The 9,256-nt window shown below is 42.6% G+C and overlaps 1 pseudogene; it reads left to right on the plus strand.

Moving 5' to 3' along the window:
• Positions 1-7,492: 7,492 nt before the first annotated feature.
• On the plus strand, positions 7,493-8,883 carry LOC122688399 (annotated as a pseudogene).
• Positions 8,884-9,256: the final 373 nt, after the last annotated feature.

Consider the following 9,256-nt stretch of genomic DNA (forward strand, 5'->3'; position numbering starts at 1 on the left):
TTGTGCTTCATCCAGACCAGCATTTCACATGATGTACTCTGCATGTAAGTTAAATAAGCAGGGTGACAATATACAGTCTTGACATACTCCTTACCCGACTTGGAACCAGTCTGTCGTTCCATGCCCAGTTCTAACTGTTGCTCCTGGACCTGCATACAGATTTCTCAGAAGGCAGATCAGGTGGTCTGGTATTCCCATCTCTTTAAGAATTTTCCAGTTTATTGTGATCCACACAGTTGAAGGCTTTGGCATAGCCAATAAAGCAGAAGTAGATGTTTTTCCAGAATTCTCTTGCTTTTTCAATGATCCAACAGATGTTGGCAATTTGATCTCTGGTTCCTCTGCCTTTCCTAAATCCAGCTTGAACATCTGGAACTTCAAGGTCCACATACTGATGAAGCCTGACTTGGAGAATTTTGAGCATTACTTTGCTATTACTTTGAGATGAGTGCAATTATGCCATAGTTTGAGCATTCCTTGGCATTGCCTTTCTTTGGGATTGGAATGAAAACTGAGCTTTTGCAATTCTGTGGCCACTGCTGAGTTTTCCAAATTTGCTGGCATATTGAGTGCAGCACTTTCACAGCATCATCTTTCAGGATTTGAAATAGCTCAACTGGAATTCCATCACCTCCACTACCTTTGTTCGTAGTGATGCTTCCTAAGGCCCACTTGACTTCACATTCCAGGATGTCTGGCTCTAGGTGAGTGATCACACCATCGTGATTATCTGGGTCGTGAAGATCTTTTTTGTATAGTTCTTCTGTGTCTTCTTGCCACCTCTTCTTAATATCTTCTGCTTCTGTTAGGTCCATCCCATTTCTGTCCTTTATCGAGCCCGTCTTTGTGTGAAATGTTCCCTTGGTATCTCTAATTATCTTGAAGAGATCTCTAGCCTTTCCCATTCTGTTGTTTTCCTTTATTCCTTTGCACTGATCGCTGAGGAAGGCTTTCTTATCTCTCCTTGCTATTCTTTGGAACTCTGGATTCAAATGGGTATACCTTTCCTTTTCTCCTTTGCCTTTAGCTTCTATTCTTTTCTTAGCTATTTGTAAGGCCTCCTCAGACAACCGTTTTGCCTTTTTGCAATTCTTTTTCTTGGGGTTGGTCTTGATCACTGCCTCCTATACAGTGTCATGAACCTCAAACCATAGTTCTCAGGCACTCTGTCAGATCTAATCCCCAAATCTATTTCTCACATCTACTGTATAATCTTAAGGGATTTGATTTAGGTCATACCTGAATGGTCTAGTGGTTTTCCCTACTTTCTTCAACTTAAGTCTGAATTTAGCAACAAGGAGTTCATGATCTGAGCCACAGTCAGCTCCCAGTCTTATTTTTGCTGACTGTATAGAGCTTCTCCATATTTGGTTGCAAAGAATACAATCAATCTGACTTTGGTATTGAACATCTGGTTATATAATTATCCAGTAATAAATGTGTCAATCTTTTTTAATTCTATTGCCTCAAAATTGCTAAATTTCAACTTCCTGACTAGAAATTTGTGTGAAACAATGTATTTATTTGTTAATCCAATGTTAAAAGCTATATATCACTTTATATATTTCCTATAAAATGATGTTATTACAGATTTTAGCCACAATGTATTGTAATCTTTTAGCCCTTCCATTATAATTCTATTTACAGTAGTATGACCAACAAATCTAAAACTCCTCCATGAATTATTGAATTAATGGTACCAAGAAAATATCAACTATTGCTCTAATAAATAAAATTAAAATAAACTTGGCAATATAAAGATTGAGAATCATTCTTCTCAGTAAAAAACAAAGGCAAATATCAAATTCATATTTTACTGGTTGGCAGGGTTACACAAAGTGCACAGAAGTTGGACTGTGCACTTTAACTGGTCCCTCTACCACCTCCTCCCACAATTTCCCTCAGTATCTATCAATTCATCCTAAATAAAAGTGTTATAAATAAATATACAAGGAAATAAGCAAGAAGAAATGTGTGCTTGCTACACAGCTTCAAGGTAAGAGACTCAGCACTCCTTCCTACAGTATTCACATCCTGCTACACCCAAAATTGTTTGCTAAGTTCACACCAATCAATGAGGTCATTTATCCTATCTTCATTAAACATGCTTTATTTTAAGAATTATTGTTCTCCCTGTATTTTTCAGGCAAATGATCGAGATTCAGATTACTCTCCAAAATCATGATAGGCATTATCCAACAGTGACAGTCTATAGTGCATGCAAACTCATTCAATCAGACATGACTGACTGTCTAACAGACAGTCAGTCATGTCTGACTCTGCAACCACATGGACTGTAGCCCAGCAGGCTCCTCTGTCCATGAAATTTTCCAGGCAAGAGTACTGGGGTAGATTGCCATTTCCAACTCCAGGGGATCTTCCCAACCCATGTCTCCTGCATTTCCTGCTGGTGTATTCTTTACCACTGCACCACCTGTGAAGCCCCAATAGTTCATAGCTGCTGCTAAGTCACTTCAGTCGTGTCCGACTCTGCAACCCCGTAGACAGCAGCCCACCAGGCTCCCCCGTCCCTGGGATTCTCCAGGCAAGAACACTGGAGTGAGTTGCCATTTCCTTCTCCAGTGCAAGAAAGTGAAAAGTGAAAGTGAAGTTGCTCGGTCGTGTCTGACGCTTCACGACCCCATGGACTGCAGCCCACCAGGCTCCTCCATCCATGGGATTTTTCAGACAAGAGTACTGGAGTGGGTTGCCAGTGCCTTCTCTGATAGTTTATAGAGATCATACCTAATAAAGATACCAACTAAAGTTTCAGTCCTACAGCTTGGTGGTCACCAGGTCATAGCCAATGCACCAGAGGACTCACAGATTCTCATTAAGCAATAATCACATTGGTTTTGGCCTACAGTTTTGGGTTACAATTTGCAACCAATCGACATCAGTCTTGCAGCAAGGTCAAATACTGAGTGAAAGAAAACAAACCTAAGAGCAACAGAATTTCCTCATTGGCCTTGTCCCTCTCTGTGAACTGAAATAATCCCTGGTCCAGACCTACCAAATCCCAAGGATACTGAATAATTTCAGGTGAAATGAATGTCAAATATAAAGGAACATAGATTCTCAGGGTTCAATGGCACATTTAAATAATTGATTCAATCATCCATCCAACAGTGTACAATATTTCTGTTAGACAGTCATCCAACTTTTGCTTGAATAGAACTTGCAGATTTTCAGTTACTATGTGTATACATGGTTACAGATGCTGAGAAAATTTGTTTGCAATAGTCATTTTAGCATGGGAAGGAGGAATGACTAATAGAACTTGTCAGAGCCTGAAATTTATTGATACTGATTGACATTCCTGGCATTCATGTTTTACTGGGCAGAAAGTTTGGCCCCTCACTTCTTGTCATGTGCTGTGGGCTTTCTTTCACTACCTGTGTCCAACCCTGTGGTTTATTGACTAGTTATCTGTAACTGGGTGATAAAGTGAGGCCAGGTACAGAGTGCAAAATTAGTGCACTTCCAAAAACCTCATTTCCAATTCAGTGGTGCTAGTGGTAAAGCCACTAGCCCACTCAGGAGATGCAAGAGAGGCAGGTTCAATCCCTGGATTGGGAAGACCCCCTGGAGTAGGAAATGACAACCCACTTCAGTATTCTGGCCTGGAAAATTCCCTGGACAGAGGAGCCTTGGTGGTCTACAGCCCATGGGGTCACAAAGAGTAAGACACAACTGAGCATGCATACAATCTGTCCCTCATGAACTTCCTCAATGTAGTTTATTAGAAATATTGGAAGAGAGTAATAAAAACAATAAGGGATGAGAGGTGCATTGAACTCTTAACATCCGTGCTGTGATAGCATTACTCAAGGTGCCAACACGGAAATGATAATGCTCCTACCTTCAAATAATGCACAAGCTAAATGAGGCATCAAGAGTCACAGCCAATATGAGAAAACTGTATCCTGGATACACTCCTCAGCTCTACACAGAGGATCCATGAAATTTTGATGAGAAAATATTTGATCCAAATTCTGAAATACATGTAGATATTCCCAGTGAATGAGAAGAGAAAGGACAACCCAGTTCAAAAAGACAGCATGAGCAAAGGCAGAGAGGCATAAACCAAGCTATACTAAGCCATTTTGGGTTATTAAAGATATTTTGTCCTCAATTTCTGGGACTTTACACATGCTTGAACCAGTATTTTCCCATTGCTCCTTTCCTCCATCCTTCCCATTTCTTGATGCATCCTTTGGTCTCAGTTTAGCTATCTCCTCTCCCATGAAGTCTCCCTCAGCTGTGTGCTACATGCCACTCCTCACTGCTTTCATAGCCCCCTGCACTTCCTCAAACCAAACTTCATTACTCTGCTTTGGAATCATCTGTTATCTATCTCTCCAGTGAAGCTATAAGGTCCACAGGGTACCAACCTTGTCCTTTTTTGTTGTATACCCAAAAACCAACACATTGCTTGGCTCACACTAGGAGCCTAGAAATGTTTACAGACTTAATGATAACCATTAGTTAGTTAGTTAGATAATTAATGTTCCAAAAAGATATAGTCTTTAGGTAGAATATCTAATGATAATTTATACATGTATGCTTTCAATAGCTAGAAAACTACAAAATTCCCAATAAAACTTCTTACTAGTGATCATTTTGACATAAATAAAACAGACTGAAATGGAAATAGATTATTTTGACAGATAAAATATTTATTAATAGAAATTATTCATAACTTTGCATGTGGGTGTACAGGGATGATAGCCAGCTGAAACATACCTGTGAGGTGTTCCAGATCTTTACAGTTGAGTCTGCTCTCTCTGGCAGTGCTGGTTGCGTGCCTATGTCATATCAACTGTCAAATATTATTAGCATCACCCTCTATACACACAGGGCTTTCCTGGTGGCTCAGACAGTAAGGAATCTGCCTGCAATGCAAGAGACACAGGTTCAATCCCTAGGTTGGGAAGATCCCCTGGAGAAGGGAATGACAACCCACTCAGAACCCCATGGACAGAGGAGCCCGGTAGGCTACAGTCCATGGGGTCGCAAAGAGTCGAACACGACTAAGTGTCTAACACTATATATGAAAACCACAGATGAGGATCCATCTCACGGAATTAGTTGTGAGTAATGCAATAAAGTGATTTGAATCCCATCACTGATTTTTATCTCCCTGCTTTTCAAATTTTATGTTTATGACTCCTAGAAGTTACAGTGACACTGTTGAGGGATGGAAAATTTTAGCCATCTCTCTCTACTCCATAACCCTCCCAGAGCAACTCAGTCACTGCAACCTCATCCTCCTGTCTCAGTAATCTTCTTCCCAGAGAACTGAGGAACAAAGCTATTTCTTTTCTCTTCCTTTCAAGAAAAGCACTCACTCTGAGCCATGTGAATGAGAGTGAGTGTGTGTGTGCATGTATGTATTAGGTGTTGCCTGGCTCCACAAGGATGGTTACATTCTAGTGAAACTTTTTAAAACACTTAGACATTTATAAATATACATAACTATTAACTAGCTATTAATTAGCTGCCTTTATAGTACTGATGAAGGCTATACTCATTCACTATTAAAAATTGTCAAGACATATTTTCTCATTTTGTATCAATCTGCTTTTCTAGCCTTCAGGAATTAAACAAAATTAATAATTCTGTGTTATCTAAATTTGAAATTACTAATCTACTACTTTTCTATAATGAAGATCACTGCCTTAGAGGGGAAAAAAGTCTACTCAATAAATATAAAGGGAAAATGTTATTTACATATTTCATATTAGATAAAAGAAATGTTCCCACTTGGAAGCTTATAAAACTGTGAGCCCGAAAGAGTCTTCATTACAGTAGGACAGAGAACAACCCAGGACAAAATCACCCTTGCATCAGCTGCTAAGTCAGACTTAAGTTTTTCCTACCTAATTTATTTCCTAATAACCTCCCTCAGCTAGCTAAATTTTTATCATATTTATTGAAATAGACCTTTGTCTATCTGCCCAGTATGCTTTTCCTTGGGGGAGTCATTTTCCCTGCCATAATCCTCTTTAATTCATCCTCTTTGATCCGGGGGAGGCTGACACAGCCCAGGAAAGGAGTACATGCCCCGAGGCAGGACAGTCAAAAATGCCTCCAGAACGTTTGTGAAGACTTTCTGTGAGGGCATTCGTGTTTTCTCTAAGATCATTAACTTAAGGACCATGTTCCCAGAGCTTCAGGCGCTGTGTTCTCACTGCATAGAGTGAGAAACTCTCACTGCATAGAGTGTGTGCCCGAGAATGAGGCCACAGGGGAAAGGCACAGCTGAGCAATGGGACGGACTGTTCAACAGTAAGTCAGTGAGGACGAGACAGGTGTGTTTTTTATAAAATATCTTGGAAGTACCACTGGTGTTCTGAAATCTCTAGAAGGAAGTTTTCTTCTTCTGTTAGAATACAATTTTATATGTTTCAAAATGGAAAATATCACATTAGCCATCCATAGTGACTATGTGAATATTTAATAAGAAGAGGGAAAATAGATGACTCCTAGGCAGATGGAGAAACGGCATCATCCAAGAAAGATAATCCCTCCTTAAAGTCTTTCTCTGTGCATTTTCTCCATCATGACTTGCAGTCATTCCGTTTCCTTCCTTACCACTTGCATTGCCATCGTACCTGCAGAAATCTCAGGCCCTCCCAGAGACAGCCTAAATTGGGATGATGCCAAATGTGTAAAATAGCAAGCAGCCTAGCAAATAGGAGAGGAGAGCCGTCCAGCAAACAGGGTGGCAAAGTGAAGAGACAGACAGCAAACATAAAGGAACTTCAACAAGACTTCTATGAAAAAGCACAGCACAAAATAGGTATTCCGTATTCCACCTCTATTTTTATCTAGCCAATTCCAGAGGAATTTACTATCTAATTTTATTTTTCCATGATTGCTAGTATTGCCATTTCTCAAAGGACCTGATGAGAAGGAGGACTTTTCTCTGTCCACAAATTTCAGAATAAACACCATAGAGTCAATACGACTTTCTAAACTAAGAAACAAGGTCAGAAGCCTGAGGCCACAGGATTACCTGGCTGGCACACCTTCCAAGGCAGATGAGGGTCTGCCCACTGTGATACTGCGTCAGGCAGCACACACACACACCTGATTTGCACGAGGGTGAGGGGTGAGAAGATGCTGATGAGGGCAGACAGAACCAGTTGGACAGGTACAGAGCCTTGCACTCTAGGTAAAAGATCAATCAGCACACCTAATCTGCAGCAGTGTGACACAGGCAGGAACTTTTAGGAGCCCAGCTGTAAATGCCCCTGCATACCTCTGCCACATACTAAAGGGCTTATGCGGAGAAATCGAGAAGCAGTAAGTCAGCATAAGCAACGGCAAAGCAGACAACAGGCAAAGGGGGAGGGGGTGTGGAAGAAGGTCCATGAATTCACAATCCCTATTCTAATCAAATTTAAGAAAGAGCTGGGGTTCGCCCCGCCCCTCCGATTTCCGTGCGCCTCTTTGGCAGCTGGTCATATGGTGAGGGTGGGGGTAAAGGGGGCCGCCCTAGCCTGCGGCCTGTGTCTGTGGTCGGGCCCATAGCGTCCAGCTGCCCAGGACAGACCTCGAGTGTATGGCGCTGCAGGAACCGGCTCCGGGGTCTGGATAACGGGCCGACCCCGCAGCTCCTGACACGGGGCGAGGCTCTCCCCTGGCCTGAGAATGGCTACCTCCCGATATGAGCCAGTGGCTGAAATTGGTGTCGGTGCCTATGGGACAGTGTACAAGGCCCGTGACCCCCACAGTGGCCACTTTGTGGCCCTCAAGAGTGTAAGAGTCCCCAATGGAGGAGGTGCTGGAAGGGGCCTGCCCATCAGCGCCGTTCGGGAGGTGGCCTTACTGGGGCATCTGGAGGCTTTTGAGCATCCCAATGTTGTCAGGCTCATGGATGTCTGTGCAACAGCCCGAACTGACCGGGAGACCAAAGTGACCCTGGTGTTTGAGCATGTGGACCAAGACCTCAGGACGTATCTGGACAAGGCACCCCCACCAGGCTTGCCTGGTGCGCCAGTTTCTAAGAGGCCTGGATTTCCTTCATGCCAACTGCATTGTTCACCGAGACCTGACGCCAGAGAACATTCTGGTGACAAGTGGTGGGACAGTCAAGCTGGCTGACTTTGGCCTGGCCAGAATCTACAGCTACCAGATGGCACTTAGCCCTGTGGTTGTCACACTCTGGTATTGCGCTCCAGAAGTTCTGTTGCAGTCTACATATGCAACACCCGTGGACATGTGGAGCGTTGGCTGTATCTTCGCAGAGATGTTTCGTCGAAAGCCTCTCTTCTGTGGAAACTCTGAAGCTGACCAGTTAGGCAAAATCTTTGACCTGATCGGACTGCCCCCAGAGGATGACTGGCCCCGAGATGTGTCTCTACCCCAAGAAGCCTTTTCCGCCACAGAGGGCCCCGGCCAGTGCAGTCGGTGGTCCCTGAGCTGGAGGAATCTGGAGCACAGCTGCTGCTGGAGATGCTGAGTTTTAACCCACACAAGCGAATCTCTGCCTTCCGAGCGCTGCAGCAGCCTTATCTACACAAGGCAGAAGGTGACGAAGAGTGAGCAACGGAATGGCTGGAAGAGAACCAAGGCGAGAGACCACCAAATTTCCCTTCCTTTAAACACTTGAGTGGAGAGCCCCACCACTGAGAAGGCAACCTCTGCCTTCACCTCTGAAGCTGTGGCGACTCCTCCTCCAACTTTTTACAGACAATATTTTACTGCCTTAACGACATTCCCCTCCCACCCTTTTGAGGCTTATCCTTATCCTGTGTCCTTATACCAAGGGGTATGTCCCTTGTTCTCCCCTTCTTTATACCTTTATATTGGGATCCTTTTTTATACAGGACAAACAAAACAAAGAAATATGGTCCAAAAAAAAAAAGAGAAAAAGCTGGGCTCCAAAAACTCTTGAACTCTGAGCATGACAGGAACATGCTGTTTCTGGTGTTTGACCTTAGAACCTCGTCCCTTTTCCTGTTTGACCGGCAATGTCATTGAGAAGCCTTCCAAAGACATGTACAATTAAATCATTCCTTAAGAGCCATTAGCATGGCAAAAACAATTGTTACCAAGGTTAATTTCTTCAGTAACCTTTAAATTTATTTCTAGACATAAGTCACCAAGAGTATATCAATAGTTATTTGATTTGTGGATGTTTCTGACAAAACAGAATAAAGAAACATCTTCCAAGATACATGATGATAAATGAAATACCAGACCAAAAGGATGACTTCCTTCTCATTCTGAAGTAACACAAGTTTAA

This window comes from Cervus elaphus, chromosome 33, assembly GCF_910594005.1.
Source record: "Cervus elaphus chromosome 33, mCerEla1.1, whole genome shotgun sequence".
In the NCBI taxonomy this organism is placed as follows: domain Eukaryota; kingdom Metazoa; phylum Chordata; class Mammalia; order Artiodactyla; family Cervidae; genus Cervus; species Cervus elaphus.